The sequence below is a fragment of the Bubalus kerabau genome, chromosome 22 (assembly GCF_029407905.1).
Source record: "Bubalus kerabau isolate K-KA32 ecotype Philippines breed swamp buffalo chromosome 22, PCC_UOA_SB_1v2, whole genome shotgun sequence".
In the NCBI taxonomy this organism is placed as follows: domain Eukaryota; kingdom Metazoa; phylum Chordata; class Mammalia; order Artiodactyla; family Bovidae; genus Bubalus; species Bubalus kerabau.
This window is the reverse complement of record NC_073645.1, coordinates 41,416,881-41,434,931: the sequence shown is the minus strand read 5'-3', so window position 1 is coordinate 41,434,931 and position 18,051 is coordinate 41,416,881. Positions and strand designations below refer to the sequence as shown.

General features: G+C 50.3%; 1 long non-coding RNA gene across 1 annotated transcript; it reads left to right on the top strand.

Moving 5' to 3' along the window:
- Positions 1–1,339: 1,339 nt before the first annotated feature.
- On the top strand, positions 1,340–12,608 carry LOC129636812 (uncharacterized). Its single transcript, XR_008707130.1, has 6 exons — positions 1,340–2,045; positions 3,185–6,867; positions 8,837–8,933; positions 9,921–9,982; positions 10,075–10,530; positions 10,732–12,608. It is a non-coding gene; the product is annotated as an uncharacterized LOC129636812 (long non-coding RNA).
- The last annotated feature ends 5,443 nt before the right edge of the window (positions 12,609–18,051 follow it).

Here is an 18,051-nt window from a genome sequence, read left to right as displayed (position 1 = left end):
AGGTGCTTAGGCTTGGTTGCAGCAGACATGTGGGATCTTAGTTCCCCAACCTAGATCCACCTTGTGTCCCTCGAATTGGAAGGCATATTCTCAACCACTACACCACCAGGGAAGTCCCCTGTCCATTACATGAGACAACGTGTGTCGAGTGTTCACAGTAGGAGTGGGCACACAGGAAGTAAAACTCAATGTTTTTGTTGTTCAGTCACTCAGTCGTGTCTGACTTTTGCGACCCCATGGACTGCAGTATGCCAGGCTTCCCTGTCCTTCACTATCTCCTGGAGCTTGTTCAAACTCATGTCCATCGAGTCAGTGATGCCAGCCAACCATTTCCTCCTCTGTTGCTCCCTTCTTCTCCTGCCTTCAATCTTACCCAGCATCAGGGTCTTTTCCAATGGGTTGGCTTCTCGTATCAGGTGGCCAAGTATTGGAGCTTCAGCTTCAGTATCAATCCTTCCAATGAATATTCAGATTGATTTCCTTTAGGATTGACTGGTTTGATCTCCTTGTACTCCCAGGGACTCTCAAGAGTCGTCTCCACCACAATTCAAAAGCATCAATATTTTGGTGTTCAGCCTTCTTTATGATATAACTCTCACATCCGTATGTGACTTCTGAAAAAACCATAGCTTTGACCATATGGACCTTTGTCAGCAAAGTGATGTCTCTGCTTTTTAATGTGCTGTCCAGATTTGTCAACATAGGCTCTTATTATTGCTCTGGGCCCACCCATTTGTTTTTATGACTCTCCAGTATTCTACTGAACTTGACTGTGATGGTCATGGAAGTAATTTCTGATTTTCCACTCCTAAAATCCACGCTACATAAATAAGCTTGTAAACAGAGGTGCTTATGAGTATTTCTGCCAGACAGATTTTTTATTTCTTGTGCCTCCATCAAATGTCCCCACTAAATGCAAAAAAGGAAAAGACTATGAAGATTTTCCTAGGGTCCCTCTCTGTCCCTTTGGAAAGGATAGGCGAGGAGCCGTCTGCTGAGAAGCTGCTAGAGAAGACAAATCTGTACTATTTGCCCTCAGAAGAGGGGGAGCAGTTAGGATGCAGGTGTGGAGTAAGAGCCATTTGCTACAAACGGTGAGAAAAATAGCTTGTGGGAGCCTTTGTTCCTTCAGAGGCGTAATTGCCTTTGATGGGCTGTTAATAGGAGTCATTATGTGGTTATTAAGAAGGGAATGTGATGAGCCCAGCTCTGAATAGCTAAATTCAGGGGGCTCCTGGTTTAATCTTGTTTTTCCTCTGCACACAAGGAGTCCTGCTACTTACCTGGAATCCCCTCGAATCAGGGAATTTGAACTTTGAGTCCAGTAGGTTGGGACAATTCCTGAGGGTACCAATTACTTCCTGGGGCACCTAATGGTGGGGAGGAGGGGGGCAGCGTAGGGCAGGGGAAAGAAAAGGAAAAGGAAAGGAAGAGATGAGAAGGGAGTTAGGAAGGGTGATCAAGAGATGGAGTGGAACTTCCCTGGTGGTCCAGTGGCTCCCAAGGCAGGGGACCTGGGTTTGATCCCTGATCAGGGAGCCCATATGCCACAACTAAAGACCTGGCCCAGCCAAATAAAATAAATGTTTTTAAAAAGACAGAGATGGAGTGATGGAGAGATGGGAGGAGAGAAGGCAAGGGAGAGAAAGAGTGGAACAGAGAAAAGCTGGAACAGAGTGATAGTGAGCAGAAAGAAAAGTGCGCAGGAGGTAGGTGGGGGGAGAAAAGAAAAATGAAAAGAACATCAGCCCGTAGGGTAAATTCTAGAGCCTGAATTCCGGCTCATGACCTGGGAATGACCTCCAAAGGCTGATCCTCCGGCCCACCCAGCCCTGCTGATTTCATTTCTATATTTAACAAGATCCCTGGTAATGACTCTGCAGGTTCAAGTTCGAGAAGCATTGATTTGAGCTCAGCGTGGGGCTTGGAGTGGCTCATGCCAGGGCCTGGGGGACTCGCCGAGGAGGAGCAAGCTGGACATGATCTTGCTGAGAAGCTAGGTTAGATGGAGAAAAAAGCCCAGGAGAGAAATGAAGCAGAAGGAGGTTTGGCGAGGGCTGGGGGTGATGGTGGGGGGGAAGTCTGGGGCAGGTGGTCAGGGGTGTCGCCAAGTAACACTTGCAGGAAGACCTAAAGGATGCCTGGGGGATCTGGAGAAGCCATGAGGCTCTTGTGGGTCAGACACTGTTCTGGGTTCTTCGCTGTGTTAGTTCATTTACCCTCGCACCCCCTGAGAGGGAGGCTCACACACACCCCCACCCCCTGGGGTGTTCAATGGCAGCCACACCGAATTCAGAGCCAGGAGGGGCTTGAGCAGTTCTGGCCTGTTATCCACGAGTGTGAGTCTCTGCGATCCTCTGGTTCTCTCTGTAATACTTCCCAGTCTTCACCTGCGTCGTCAGGGCCTCAGCCTGATGCCCAGTCCTGGAAACTCTGGCTTTCTTCTTGAAGCCAGAGACCTTTACACTTTACCTAAGGTGGCTGGGGTTGGTCCAGGGCCCGGTGGCAGGACAGCTAAAGCCTCTTGCACAGCTTCCCCCCTCCCCCACCCCCACTTTCATGAGGCCTGGCCAGGAGGGTGACCCGCTGGAAAGTCTGGCTTTCTTCTTGAAGCCAGAGACCTTTACACTTCACCTAAGGTGGCTGGGGTTGGTCCAGGGCCTGGTGGCAGGACAGCTAAAGCTTCTTGCTTGGCCTCCCCCCACCCCCACCCCCACTTTCATGAGGCCTGGCCGGGAGGGTGACCCGCTCAGGGTTCCTTGGAGACCAGTCAGCATGGGTGAGATAGGCTGACCACTGGTCCCACAGCCAGAGCCTACACCGTCCAGAGATGAGTCCACAGCGATCACAGTGGTCCTCTGCCTGGCGATTTGTGATGCCAGGTCACAGGAGTGACCGAGTAAGAGGCAAGTTGCTGGGGACTCAGGACTGGAGGTCCTAGTTCCAACCAAGGCCACTGATAAGCTGTGTGACCCTAGGCAAATTAGTTTAACTCTCTGGGCTTCAGTTTGCTTATGTGTAAAATGGAGAGAATAAAAATAGTGCCTACCCGTAGGGTCGTTTGGAGCATAAATGGCATCAGCTGTCAATAATAAAATCAGTAGGAATGCATTTAACCTGTATCATCTTGTTTTTATTACTTCTCTGACTTCTGTCTCTTCTCTGACTTCTATCTTTGGCTCAGCAATTTGGTTCTGGGACTGTTTCCTGCCTGTGGAGGAGTCAGGGTTGCATGAAGAATACTTCACCTGAGTTTGAGGAGTTTGCAGCCACTTTCAGGGCCAGGAGGAAGTCACTGGTCTCCTCTGCAAAGTTACAAAGTTTCCAAGCGCACGCCTGGCCAGACTTTTCCTGGCTGCTCCTGGAGATGTTTGGAAGTGAACGGCAGGTGTTGTGATTGTTTTGCGAAGCACCTTGTGCAGCCCAGAAGAGAATCTTTACTTCCTCCACACCTTCCAGTCCAGGGCCACGCCAGTATGTGCAGACAATGGTTTGGCGGGGACTGACCACAGACTCAGTCCCACACAGCTTTAGATACATTCAAAAGGTCGTCTTGACCTTGGACCTGGAGATGCTTCAGAGCTTCTGCCACCTGTTGGGGGCTTCTCAGGCATCCATGGTTCAACTGACACAGGCAAAGTCTAGATTCCTCCGTGTGGTGCCCTTGGCCTTCCAGGACCTGGACTGCCTGGCCTTCAGACCTCCCTGTACTGGCCTCGGAGGCCCTCCCTTCCCCCAGCTCACTGCCGCAGCCCCCAGGACCACAGTGTGCTGTGTTTGCAGGTATTTGGGAGAGGTGGTCTCCCTGCCTAGCAAGCTGGCTCCACCCCTCGCCCTCCTTAGTCCACCATGGGGCCCACGACTCTCAGGCAGGTCTTTGTCCTAGTGGGCAAAGGTCCTGTCTTTGTCCTAGTGGGCATCTGCCAGCAACTTACCATCCTCCTCCGAGAGGCTGCTTTAGGCTCTGGGTGTTCAGCATCTTTAGTTTCTGGAATATACAAGACACAGCGAGTGAAGAAAGCTTCCTCCTTCTCAAAATGCAAAGGGCTCCCTCCAATTGTTTCCTAGAATTAAAAAAAAAAAAGTATTTATCTGGCTGCATCACGTCTTAGCTGCAGCATATGGGATCTTCATTATATGAATTCTGATCTTTTGTTGCAGTGCCCCGACTCTAGTTTTGCTGCTCCGGCTCAGTAGCTCTGAGGCACGTGGGATTTTAGTTCCCAACCATGGATCGAACCCAGGTCCTCTGCATTGCAAGTCAGATTCTCAACCACTGGACCACCAGGGAAGCTCCTATTTTCTAGAATTAAGTCTTTCCCATTGCAGTTTCTGCTCCTGCTTTCCACCAAAATGTCTAGGAGTTCTGACTTTTTCTGGTGAATGGGGAGGAGAGAGGAAATGAAGTCGTGTTTGTCTTGTATGACGGGCATGAAGCCATGCTTTCTCAGACCAACCTTATCTAAATGAGAAAATCTGGCTGAAATGCCGTTTTCCTCTTTTTGCTCCTCTCCTCTCCCCATTCTGCCAGGGCTGCTCCACCTCACATGGATGGAACCAGAATTTCTTGGGGGGTGGGACCAGGTCTAGGTATTTTTTTTAATTTGTTCCAGATGATTCTAATGGGAGCAGGGCTGAGAACCACTGCTTCAGGGTAAATATTGTCATTAGGACTAGAAATCTCAGAGGCCAGAGACGTGGACGGGGCACGGTAATAGCTACATGTTGTCACTGGGACGTGTCATGTCTCTCTTTCCTTTTTCTTATTGTCCTTCACAGTGGCTCCTATTTCAAGCCCTAACCTCAGAGTCACATAATGGCTGCAGCAGCTCCAGGTTTCACATCCCCTCAGCTTCAGGTTCTGGGGAAAAAATGTCCCGCTCATGGCCTACTGCATCTTGTTGGTGCTTGCTTTTTCTCTCTTTGGTTAGCATGTCCCTGGTTGTTTTCATTCTACAAAGAAGCTTTCTCCAGCAGATAGACTGGTGTAATTTTGGTTTGGGGTGTGTGTGTGTGTGTGTGTGTGTATCGTTAGATTGGGGGGACCTGTGAAGGAGTGCGGGAGCACTGAGTGAAGCTGAGGCAGGAGGCAGCTGGGCACTCTGGGGTAAAATGATTGGATATTCATTCCTTATGGACTGAAGCTCCAAGACAAGGATAGCAGGACAATAAAGGAAGGAGATCAGAGAAGGCAATGGCACCCCACTGCAGTACATTTGCCTGGAAAATCCCATGGATGGAGGAGCCTGGTAGGCTGCAGTCCATGGGGTCGCTAAGAGTGGGACACGACTGAGCGACTTCGCTTTCACTTTTCACTTTCATGCATTGGAGGAGGAAATGGCAACCCACTCCAGTGTTCTTGCCTGGAGAATCCCAGGGACAGGGGAGCCTGGTGGGCTGCCGTCTATGGGGTCACACAGAGTCGGACACGACTGAAGCGACTTAGCAGCAGCAGCAAGGAAGGAGACGGGGCCCTACCCAGACCACATATTTCTGTTTTCCAACTCAGGAGACCTTCCTGATCATGCATGTGCAGAAAAGGCTCCTTGGAGGCAAGAGATGTTCCTTACCTAGACGCCTGTTAGGTAAAATCCACCTTGGCTAAGAGGTGCGTGTGCACACATGGGAGAATCCTGAGATATACACAATATGGACTGCGAACCAGGAAAGCCAAAATGATTGCCCAAAGGAAACCCAGACGAAATGACCCATAAATATGATTCAAACTGCCACGAGGGCGCGACTCAGGGACTTTCCCTCTGAGTCTGCCGCGTGCCTATCCACACGCTCTGTACTCTTTTCCTCTTAATACTTGCTTCACTACTTTCCATCTTTGTGGAGATTCTCATCTGCAAAGCCAAAGGGCCAGGGCCCTTGTTTCCGACCACTGGTCTAGTGGCTAGGATCTGGTTCTTTCACCGCCGCAAGCCAGCCTCAGTCTCTGGCTGGGAACCCAAGCCCTGCTCCCAGCCATTGTGGGCTGAGGTCACCCAAGATCAAGGTTACTGGCTGGGAGAGGGGTCAGGAACAGTTAATGGGAAGGCTAGAGGAGTGAGTGTTCCCAGCTGAGGAGCCAGCAAGATTTATATTAAGAAATATACACTTAGTCTTCAGCCTGTTCCTGGCACCTCCTAAAACCCTTGGAATTTCTTAAGTGGTAAGAGGATAAAGGTGTCTTTTGTTATTTATAACAAGCCCCTTTCAACTGCAGCTGAGTTTATGTTAATGAGGGGCCTATTGGAAAGCCCCTAAGGATGGAGGTGGGGGTTGCCAGGGGAGCCAATCGGAGGGTTGGAATTTTGAATCTCTCCCACACCCCACACCTGTTTCTCCTGGGGAGGGAAGAGGGGGATGGAGGTTGAAATAGTCACCAATGGCCAATGACTTAATCAATCATGCCCATGTATATAAAACTCCTAAATAATAGGGTTCTGAGAGCTTTGGGGCTGGTGAACAAGAACACAGCAGGTTTGGGACTTCCCTGGCAGTCCAGTGGTTAAGATTCCGCACTTCCAATGCAGGGGCTGCAGGTTCAATCCCTGGTCGGGGAAGTAAGATCCCACAGGCTGCATTTCATGACCAAAATAAAAAATAAAAAGAACACAGCTTGTGTCAGAGGGTTTCACACCCCAAACTCCCCTGAGATAGAAGCTGCTGTACTCAGGACCCTTCTGGAACTCACCCTGTGAATGTCATCTGGCTGTTCATTTGTATCCTTTGTAATTAACCAATAGTTGAGTAAGTAAACACTTTTCCGAGTTCTGTGAACTACTGAAGCATGCGTGCGCTGCGACGCTTCAGTCGTGTCCGACTCTGCGACCTCATGGACTGTGGTCCATCAGACTCCCAGTCCACGGGATTCTCCAGGTAAGAATACTGGTGTGGGTTGCCATGCCCTCCTCCAGGCCACGGGGACCTCCAATTTACAACTGGTCTGTTAGAAGCACATGTGGCAACCTGGACTTGGAAGTGGTGTCTGAAGTGGGGGTGTCCTGTGGGACTGAGCCCTTCGCCTGTGGGGTCTGAGGCTACCTCCAAGTAGACAGTATCAGGGTTGAGTTCAAGTGTAGGACACCCAGCTGGTGTTACAGGCTCGCTTGGTGCGGGAGACCGCCCCTGCCACTGTCAGAAGTGTCCCAACTGTCCTTTAAGTAGAAAAGTCAAAGTGGACAGAACACGGGGGTGTTTCTGTACAGGAGGTAATACATGTGCGTAACTTAAAAAGGTTTTAAAAGTTAAACATTAAATAGTGCCCTGTGAGGCTTCCACTGTAAAAACAGCAAAACTGTCTCCCATTCCACATCTCGCTGCTCAGTGATAACATTTTCTTTGTTCTTCTAGAAATGTCTTCTGGTTCCTACTTCCACGTTCCAGTGTTTACGCTGTTCTTTCATGATTTTTCCATTTTAGACACTAATGACTTCCTACGCTGGAAGATGGAGATTTACATTCTTACATCTTCCTTGCCACAGTAGGCTTAATACTGCACCCCTCCCCCAGATGTCCCTGCACTAACCACCCACCCCGCACCTGCACCCCCCCCACAACCTGTGAATGTTACCTTATATGGCAAAGGAGACTATGCAGATGTGATTAAAGTTAAGAACCTTGAAATGAGATTATCGTGGATTATCTGGGTGGGCTCAATTCAATCACGAGTCCTTAAAAGTGAAAGGCAGTTGAGTAGGTCAGAGAGGTGACAGGGAAGGTGAGGCAGGAGAGGGTGGAAGCCCTGTTGTTGGCTTTGAAGGTGGAGGAAGGGGGCCACGAGTCAAGGAATGTGGGTGACTGCGGAAGGCAACCTGCTCTCCACCGATAGCCCGCAAGGAAATGGCACCTTCAGTCCTGGCCATGGCAGGGGGCTGAATTCTGCCAACGACTTTGGTGGGCAAGGCGATAGATTCTCCCTGGATCCCTGAAAGGCATGTTGCTTTGCACACACCGTGACTTAGCTGAGCGAGACCCACATCTGACCTAAGACCTAGAAAGTGAAAGCGTTAGTCGCTCAGTCGTGTCTGCCTCTTTGGGACCACCAGGCTCCTCTGTCCATGGGATTCTCCAGGCAAGAATACTGGAGAGGGTTACCATTTCCTCCTCCAGGGGATCTTCCTGACCCAGGAATCGAACCTGGGTCTCCTGCCTTGCAGGTGCATTCTTTACTGTCTGAGCCACCAGGGAAGCCCAAGGACCCAGAGTGTTAAGATAATTAATATCTGGGGAATTCCCTGGTTCAGACTCTGCACTTTCACTGCCGAGGGTGTGATCAATCCTTGGTCAGGGAACTAAGATCTCACAAACCTCATGGTGTGGCAAAAAATAAGTAAATAAATTTATGTTGCTTCAGGCCACCAAGTTTGTTCAGCAAATAGCAAGAGAAAAATATGCCTCCCACTTTGACACACATACTTCCTCATCACCTTTCCTTCTGATATATTAATAACTATAATTCAAATTTCAGTGTTTGTGTAAGATGAAACGTTGTTCCCAGCTGATCTATGTAGAGGACCAGAATTATGTTTGTCGTTTTTTGTTTTCTTGGAGTTAATAATTGCTTTTTTTTTTTTGGTTAAATTTCTTGTATATTTGTGAATTCAGCCCTAAATATTTGATAACACTCTGTCAGGTGCTTTGTTGCAAAAAACAGATCACACTCTAGCCAGAAGTTGTTACAGGACGTTCACATGCAGGGACAGAGCTCAGACCACGGGGCTGGAGGTCAGGGAGAGGTCAGTCTCCCACCTCTGCTGTCCCTGAAGGTTAGATGCCTTCCCCTCTACCTGCTCTTGTAAAGCAGGTGTCTGTTATTGACACCTGCTTCTTACACTACTTTCCCCAGAAATGAAATGTCACGTGGATCCGCTGGTCGCCAGGGCTGAGGTCACATGTCTACACTCGAGCTGCGAAGGAGGCTGGAAAGCTCCAAGCTCATCTGGGTTAGTTGCTCTCTGGATCTGCGGCATCCTGGAGTCTCCTCACCACCTCTCTGGGTTTCTTCCTTGCCTCTCTTCTGTGCTGGACCCTCTGCTTCCTCACTGTAGTGGATCGTCGCTAGCTGGATCCTCTGACTGAATGAGTGGGCTTGTCAATGGCAGGCTCCACTTCTTTAGTGTTTTTCACTTCAGTGGTTTTCAATTTTTGTTGCACATTAGAGTCACCAGGGAGCTTTTACAATGAAGCTGTCTAACCCCTCCCTAACTAATTAAATCACGGGAGGGTGGGGCTCTGGGACTGGTGTCTTTTTAAGGCTCCCCAGGTACTTCTCGGAGAAGGCAATGGCACCCCACTCCAGTACTCTTGCCTGGAAAATCCCATGGACAGAGGAGCCTGGTGGGCTACAGGCCATGGGGTCGCGAAGAGTCAGACACGACTGAGCGACCTCACTTTGACTTTTCACTTTCATGCATTGGAGAAGGAAATGGCAACCCACTCCAGTGTTCTTGCCTGGAGAATCCCAGGGACGGGGGAGCCTGGTGGGCTGCCATCTATGGGGTCGCACAGAGTTGGACACGACTGACGTGACTTAGCAGCAGCAGCAGCCAGGTACTTCTAATTGTAGGTTCTGGAGGACCCTGCTGTAGGGTGATTTAGTTCAGCTGTCTTGAGAAACAGTCATAGCTGACATGTAAGTAGATTCCATCAACTTGCAATCATTCACATCAAACCCTGAATACGGTGCCCTGCTCTACAACAGAGATGGTGGGAGATAATAGAGAGGAGGTGCAGGAAATTGTGTTTTCTCTGACAGAAGTTAATTCTAAATTAAGTACCCCTGAAAGAGAAGCAGGGAAAACATTTTTACCTGTCATGCCTCTTTCGAGGACACAAAACAACCGCATCTGCACCTGGAGCTCTTTTTCTCTTGAGTTGGTCAGACTCCCTCATGAAGAATTTTCCATTCTCTTTTTTTTTTTTCTTGCCAGCATCCTGAGCTCTGAGTCGGGGAAGAAGACGGTGGGGGAGAGGGGGTCTCGATATCTGACAGGTAAACTTGGATTTAATTTCCTGTTTTGGGTCTTCCCTCTGCAGAGGTCCTTGGTGTCCCTCAGGGTTGAGGTCCTGTTTTTCTTTTTCTAGAGCGTCTGCTGTCAGTCTTCCCCCAGGGCAGAAGGGGCGTTTGTCGACTGTGAGGAGAGGGAGAGGTGATCAGGGTCTGCCTGCTCGTAAGGTTCAGCTAACCATCATCTTGTCAACCCCACCTCCACCCCCACTTCTGGGGCGCTGTGCCTGCCTGGGTGGGGTTCTTCTGTGGAAACCAGGCTGAGCCCCGGGGCTCTACGTGGCTCTCTGGGTTCTGCTCTCTCAGAGCTTATCCATTTGCTTCCCATCTTCCAAAATCTTGTTCCTGCTGTTTTTCATGCTTTCTCATTCTTCTTTTTTCTTGTGTGCTTATTCCTTTAAAGTCGCCCTTTACTTCAGTCTTAACGAGGTGCGGGGAGGAATCACGGGTGAATGTGTCCCATTTATCATCTTCCGTCAGAGGTCTTCACCACTGCCGTAATGGGAATTTATTGTATGGCTTTGTGAGGACAGGTGAGTTATTTTAACTTTAGGGGATGGCTAGTTTAACGATTGCAACGTTAACTGTTCAAATGTAAGTTATTTTCCATGAGGCACAGATTTCATTGTGAACAATAGGTGTTCTGGAACCTTCTGGGGTGATGGGCTGCGTGAGAGGAAAGGCTCTGTGTTGAACATCGATGGGACAAACGTTCTTTTTTTTTTTTTTTTCAGAGATGAGCTGGTTCCCGTTTTGCACAGCAATGTGGTGATGTGTATCACAGACACTGCTGAGCACCGAGGTTGGGAATTTATGCTGCGTTTCTGACTTTGTGTGGGTTTCCATTCACAATTGCTGCTGGAATGTTCTACAGACTTTCTTTCCCAAGAGCTAGACTTGTGTGTTTGATTTTGTTTGGATAGTAACATTTATGCCTTTGTTGCCAAATGCCAGGATTTGTAAAGTTGAACTCTGAGCTGTGAACCGAAATACAGGAAGTCAGCGTTTCTAGGTGTTGGATTTCCAGGGAGAGGTCTTGAAATAGGGATCCATGAGGTTCTATTTTTGAGCAGGTAGTTCAGGCAGGAGTTGGAGGTGAGCTGAGGGGTTAGGGGTCCCTGGGAGAGGCTGTGGTTTGTCTGCTAGCTGGGGAGGGACCAGGCTACTTGAGTCAGATCCCAGACAGCAGGTGGGGAAGGAGACGTCTGGAAATCTGGACTCTGGGCTGCAGGCAGGTTGCCAGCTCCACTGAACTTCTGACGAACTGTTTCAATGTTTTATCCTCCCCAAGGTGGAGGCGGCTCTGGGGAGCAGAAAGAGTCCATATTACAAGGAAGGAACCCAGACCTTGTTGGTTAAGACAGGCCCCCGCTTCCCGCTAACTCTCAACAGGAGTTGGCAAACTTCTCTTTGTGCAGGGCCAGAGAGCAAACATTTTAGCCTTTGTGGGCTGGTCGGTCTCCGTTGCATAATTCTTTTCGTTTTTTTTGTGTGTGTGTGTCTCTTCAAAAATGTCAAACCGTTCTTAGCTTGCTGGCTTACAGAGGCCGAAGGCAGGCTTTGGCCCACCGGCTGTAGTTTGTGGAGCCCTGAATCACATCATTCTGTTTACTTCTCTCATAAAATCTCCCTCAATTTGAACTATTTTGTTTATCTTCTCTTTCCTCTACTATGAACTTCACGAGGGCTAAGGAGGTGGCTACTTTATTCTCTGCTCTGACTTGAAGGCCTAGGGCTGTGCCTGGCACGGAAGGGGTGCTCTAGTATTGGTTGAATGATTGAATGCATTGTGAGTTCTAATTTCATCTCTGGTAACTCATCTGTAAAACAAGGGACGAGACCTTGGGGGTCCCCGAGGGAGCTTCCAGAGTTCAAGCTCTGAGATTCTAATTCACCGAGCAGTGTGGGATTTGGGTTCACATTATAGCTGTATGTGGATACTCCAGCTGTCTCTGCCTGCTCCTGTGTGCAGGGCAGAGGTAAAGCAGATAGGTCCTAGGAGCTGAGGGTGACTCTTGCCTCTCACCTGCATCCTTCTGCAGACATCGGGTCAGTCCGGCCTGTGCTCGAAGCAGGATTTTCCTCTGAAAATGACTGTCTTCCTATTGATCCTCTGTTGACAATTTGCTGCTCCAGCCCTGTCTAACAGACTTGATAGTCCAATTATGTAACAACTGATACAAGCACAGATGCGGACCAGTCCGGGCAGGTGTTGGATGCAAACAGTGGGAGTTGCCATGGCAACGTGTCCCGCTCTTCTCTGCCTCCTCGCTCAGCCTAGCCCCCATGATTCTCCACCTGGGCATGAGCATTCCACACTGCCCTTCTTTGTTCAGGCTTTTTCTTGCACCTGGAGTGAACTGCCCTGAGTTCCATTTCCTTTGCCTGGCAAACTCCTATACATCCTTTATGACCCAACTCAGCTATCTGCTCCTCGGTCCTCAGGCACACTTACTTGCTCTCTTTCCTTCATGCCTGTAGCACTTCGATGGCATTATTGTTCTGGACTTGGGTTTGTCTCCCCTCTGGATTCAGTTCTCAATGCCTGGCTCCTAAAAGCCTCAGAAAATATTCACAGAATGAAAAGGGATTGAAAATCAGAAGAATGAAACTTGTATGACGGATTTTAGACCATGAATCGTCTACTTTTTGGCAGTTGGCTTCATCACTGTTGCAAGTGGGCATTTTTGTGAGGCTCTTACACAGTGAATAAATTGGGCAGCTGGGTCTTTAAGAATTGGCACTTGTTCTAATGCGGGTTAGATCCCTGAGCCAAGAAGATCCCCTGAAAAAGGAAATGGCAACCCGTTCCAGTATTCTTGCCTGTGAAGTCCCATTGACAGAGAAGCCTAGTGGGCTATCGTCCATGGGGTCACAAAGTGTTGGACACAACTTTGTGACTAAACAACAACAGCCTATCCCAGTGGTGTCCCAGGACATCACTGATGTCCCAGGGTGGGCCATCTGTGGGGGTGGTGGGGGAGCTGAGAGGCTGAGGGGTGGGCACAGCCTCTTACTAGGAGTCCTCTCATGTCTCTGGGCCCTGGTTCCCTCGCTTATTTTCCTAAGGGATCACTAGTTTCCCTCTGAGGTCCCTTCCGGAGGTAAAGTGTCAGGGGTACCATGAAAGAAGTATTGGGTTATCAGATTGGATCCTTAATCAAATACGACCCATTCTATAAATGCCTCCTTCTCTGGGAAGTCCCCCAGGTGTCAGATCCTCTACCACAACATCACAGGCTCTAGTCCTAGAACCAGGCTGTCTGTACGAGCCTTTGCTGAGTGCCAGCACCTGACGCCTTCTGCTGCTCAGCTGTCCCACACTCTGTGCCCATTTCACAGGGAGGCTCAGCGAGGCCGAGGGAACGGTGGAGGGTGTGCTCTGGGTCCCCCCGCTGTGGTCACCAACAGACAGTTCCTGCCTCTCTTCTAGGGATGTCCGTTGGTGCTGGCCCACGTGCACAGCCAGTCTGAAGGGTCAGGGAGTTGACACCCTGGAGCGGCGGAAGGGGGTTGCTAGATAAATTCCCAGCTTCCGAGCCCTAGTGGGACACCTCCAGGCTGCTCTGCCTGGTTTTTGGGGGGCTTCCCCGCAGGGGTCCAGGCTCATTAAGGCACCTTTGGTTGGCTTTCGTCCCGTTCCTGCCACACCTACCCACTTCCAGGAGCCAGTTCTTCCTGAGATCCTGTCCCAGATCATCTATAAACTGCACCCAAATCCTCGCCTCATGTCGGCTTTTGAGGACCTGCTAAGTGGTAAAGCCAAGATTTGACTATGTCTGGCTGATTCTGCATTCCCTTCCCCATAGGGGTGGTGGTTGCTCTGCAGAAATTGTGGGGTTGAGGCCAGAAGCCCAGTCAGGGTCCAGATGCTGTTTGTTTAAGGCCCTGATGCCTGGTTTTAGCGTGGCCTGGACAACCTTTCAGTGGATGCTTGCTGATTGAACGTGCTTTCTTCCAGGAAGCAGGAAGCTGGAGCTTGAGGAGAATGATGTCCCTGCCTCGGGGCTGGTTGTTGACCGAAGCCGGGACAGAAGGAGCAAGTAGTGGAGAGGAGGATGTGGGGGGTGTCACCCCCTACCTCGCCTCTGGTTGCTCAAGCTCAGTTTCTCTTTCCCTGGCTTGCCCCAGCCCCACCTGGCCTCTTGGCCACTGCCCTTGGGTTCCATGAATTTGGCAGGGAGACGGGGATCTTCTGAAGGTGTGACCAGCCTAACCAGAGAACTGCTTAGCAGGCATGGCGTGGATGTAGGTGGTGTGTATGGTGTGTAGGCTCTGGTCCCTGCCGTGGAGGCTCGAAACTGGCTTGACAAACCAGGCCAGCCTCCAGAGAACAGTTGTGTTTATGGCAGTTCAAGAAAGGATGCTGGAGCTGTCCAAGGACAATTTCTGGAGAAGGTAAGGGGATCACTTAGGTCCTGGTAGGGAACAGAGGGGACCCTAAGTGGGGTCCCCGAGGACAGAGAGCTCTGGGACTGCTCACAAAGGGGAGGGCAGGGAAGAAGAAAGTCCCCCTAGGAGGGAACATTCATGCTTGCTGGCTAGAATGGGCAAGAAAGGAAGGGATGGCAGCATAGAGCCAGAGCAGACCGCCCCAGCTAGAGCTGTTGGCCAGAGGTGGTGACTTCAGCCCTGCTAATCCGTGGCTGAGGACTTGCTTCTCCCATCACACTCTTCTCTCCCTGCCCCAGCCCCTTGCTGGGATCTCCCATTCGATGAGACCAACCAGAAATGGAGATGCTGGACTAGGTGGAGAGGCTGAAGAAAGTAACCAAGCAATGGGGCTTCTGTGGATGCAGCCTGCATTTCCCCCTGAGCAACGGCTGGTACGAAGCCCAGCAGCCCATTTTCACGATCCTGCTGCCTCTGTTTAATCAGAAAATGTCCCTGTCCTGGACATCTTGGTGTGTGGCTTTATTTCCAACTGGATGCCTCCTTTTCTCTAAACGTGAAGCATCTGAACAGCTCCACATTTGGAGTAACTGTTCCTTGCTCCTTTGCTTGTATTTCCCTGACCTTGAAAGAGCCATTTTCCAGGACTGTCACTAATGGACCTTCACGCAATGACAGTAAAATATCCCAGCGCTCAGAGAAAAGAAAGGAGACGCTGTCTTGAGTGACTCCTTGCGTTCCCCAATGTCATCTTGTGAGATGGCCAAAGTGCTGATTCCCTGCTGCACTCCCACCCTGCCTTGGCCGTGTTGGCCTTGTTCCTCTGATGCTGGAAATGACACCGTGTTCTCTGTGAAAATTCCACCTTCTCCATTGAGTAATGTGATGGCCAACAGCTGACCCACCGGGAAGGCCGACCAGACACCAAACACCAAGAGCTGAAGGCATCCCGGCCTCTTAAACACCTACTGAGAGGGAAGGATCCTGCCAGTAGCTGATTTTGGAATGTTCTGTGAGTTTTCTGAGAACTGAAAGATGACTTACACTGGGCAAGTGGATCTCGGGGCTCTCAATATTTTTTCTGTCCTCTGCTTCCAGCTTGTAGCCACTTCAGGACTCATTGCCTGCCTTTCTGTTGTTTGTTGTTCAGTTTCTCAGTGGTGTCCGACTGTCTGTGACCCCATGGACTGCAGCACGCCAGGCTTCCTTGTCCTTCACCATCTCCTGGAGCTTGCTCAAACTCATGTCAATTGAGTCGTCCCCTTCTCCTTCTGCCCCCAGTCTTTCCCAACATCAGGGTCTTTTCCAATGAGTCAGCTCTGAGGGCCTAATATTCAGACCCCCAGCTGACCCTGCTCACCCTCTGCTGGCTGGAGGGTACAAACAAATCCTCGAGCAGGACCAGGCTCCAGCCTGACCAGGGAACCAGAGACTGATTAACTGGTGGCCCTGGCAGTGGTCTAATTGCCGTCTGGCAGAGGTAGATGACTTCCTTGGGATGGGGTGGCCCTTGGTAGGAGTGCCCGGTGGAGTCATGAGCCGCCTCTAAGCCAGATCTCCAGAGGGTGCAGTGTAGGATGGGCAGTTCTTGTGGGATCTGAGCTCTAGGCTTAGCAGAAGACCAGGTTCAGCTGTGATGCGGGAGCCTCCTGCGAGGGCAGGTCCCTAACTTCTGGGCTGGATATTAGGAGGCCTTGGTTCTCGCCCTGGCTCTGGCCTCGACTTCTGATGAGGCCCTGGACAAGCATCCTTTCTCTTCCAGCTTTCTTATCTGCAAAACCAGGTGTAGGGTAGTGACATGATATCCCTTTTGGCTTGGACAGCCCAGCTTTGCTGTTACCAGGGTCCCTCTGCCCACGTCACAGCCCCGGTCCAGTAACCGCAGCTCTGAGTGCCTGAGGCCTCATCCACCACGAGGTCACGGCTCTGGCAGTCCCGTGGTGTGGACGCTATGGGCTTCTCCTTCACCAGGAGAGAGACAGAGAGGATCTTTGACCTTCTCTGAGGTCCCCTGGTCAGACAATGGGAACCAAGGTCAGAGCCTCTGACATAAACCTTACTGGGATTTCACTTCCTCACACTCCTGTCTGAGCCTGTCCCCCTCCAGGACCAAAGTGTCCAACCTGACCCTCATGAGTTTTCTGAGTTTTATAAACTGCCTTAAACTTAGTGGCTTAAAACAATACAGATGTATTTTGTAATAGTTTTGAGGGCAGGAGTTTGAGACAGGTCTCACTGGGCTGAAATAAAGGTGTTGGCAGACCTGCTTTGCTTCTGGGGCCCAAGGTGAGCTTCTTTTCCAGCTTCTAGAGCAGTGGTCCCCAACACGTTTGGCACCAGGGACCAGTCTTGTGGAAGACAACTTTTCCATGCACAGGGAGCAGTGATGGTTTTGGGACAATTCAAGTGCACTACATTTATTGTGCACTTTATTTCTATTATTATTGCATCAGCTCCACCTCAGATCGTCAGGCATTAGATTCTGGACATTGGGGACCCCCCAGACCTTTGTCTAGCTGTTGCCCACAGTCCTTGGCTTGTGGCCCCTTCCTGCTGTTTAGTCTCTCTCTCACACTTGCTTGGTACCTCTTTTACCTCTTCCTTTATCACATCTCTGACCCACTCAGTCTCCTCTTCCCCTTTTTCAAGGACTCATGATTAGATTGAACCCATCTGGATAATGTCTCTTTCTAAATGTCCTTAACCTCATTCACATCTGTAAATCCTGTGGGCATTTAAGGTAACATATTCTCAGCTTCTGGGGATTAGGGTGTAGATGTCTTTGGGGCAGGCATTATTCTTCCTTTCACCCTGCCTCCCTGTGAGGCCTGGGGCTTGACCCACAGCAGTTTTCCTGTGTGAAGAGGCACCTCTTCCTTGGAGCCCTCCCTGATACACCAGGCAGAGGTGGCTGCTCTGTAGTCCGCACTCCCATGGACCCAGGCGCTCTTTGCCATACTTGTGTGGCAGTGCTCATGGTAGGTCTTGCTCCCTAACTGAGGATGTGTGGGCAGGGACCTGACCTTCTTCTCCCTGGGTCCCTGGTGTCTGGCGGTGCCAAATAAACACATAGGGTTTGTCTGGGGAGCAAGTGCTGGGCGGGATGGAGAGCTTTCCCAGGGCCCCTGGAACACAAGCAACTGCCCTAGGTGGAAACTGATCCTTTTCTTCAATCCTGAGATCTCTTGGTGGCAAAGTGAAGCATGGGTTACAATATCTATTTTACAAGGGAGAAAATAGAGGCTCAGGACTTCACCCTGGTAGTTCAGTGGTGAAGAATCTGCCAATGCAAGGGACACAGTTTCAATCCCTGGTCCGGGAAGATTCCACAGGCCTCAGAGCAACTAAGCCCGTGGGCCACAACTATTGAGCCCGTGCTCTAGAGCCCGTGCTCTGCAACAAGAGAAGCCGCTGCAATGAGAAGCCTGCGCCTTGCAACGAAGAGAAGGCCTGGCTCACTGCGACCAGAGAAAGCCTACACGCAGCAGTGAAGACCCAGTGCAGCCAAAATTAAAAATAATAAAGAGAGAGACTCTGAGAGGTTAAGTGACTGCCTGGACTCCCCAGGGAAAGTGACGGAGCTGAATTCTAACTCAGTTCTTGTTCTCTCTCCCCCATCTCACTCAGTTATTATTTATTTTTCAAATTGTCTGTTATGGGTT